The 242-nt window shown below is 42.6% G+C and overlaps 1 protein-coding gene across 1 annotated transcript in view; it reads left to right on the top strand.

The window, feature by feature from the left end:
• The window catches only part of LOC119592371 (QRFP-like peptide receptor), a 93269-nt gene that overhangs the window by 81436 nt on the left and 11591 nt on the right, over positions 1–242 (top strand). The gene's annotated exons all lie outside the window — the stretch shown is intronic.

The following is a 242-nucleotide window of genomic DNA, read 5'->3' as shown; positions in this document are numbered from 1 at the left end:
AGAAGAGATGTGCATTTTTCTCGCTAGTCCTTTCTTCGTTCTCATGAGATGTTTTCAAATAAACACACACGCACACGTGTGTGTGTTTATTTTCTCCACATTTTTCTTTCCGTTTCTCTTCACCTTCTTTTCACTGTTTTCCTTTGGCCACAAAACGATAATGGCATCAATGGCTCTCTGAGACGAATTAGTCGCCGAATCCCCCCCCTCCTTATACACCTTCATTCCCTCATCCACTCAGT

Source organism: Penaeus monodon, chromosome 30 (genome assembly GCF_015228065.2).
Source record: "Penaeus monodon isolate SGIC_2016 chromosome 30, NSTDA_Pmon_1, whole genome shotgun sequence".
Classification (NCBI taxonomy): Eukaryota; Metazoa; Arthropoda; class Malacostraca; order Decapoda; family Penaeidae; genus Penaeus; species Penaeus monodon.
Note: the sequence above shows the minus strand (reverse complement) of the source record. Positions and strands in the feature narration are given on the sequence as shown.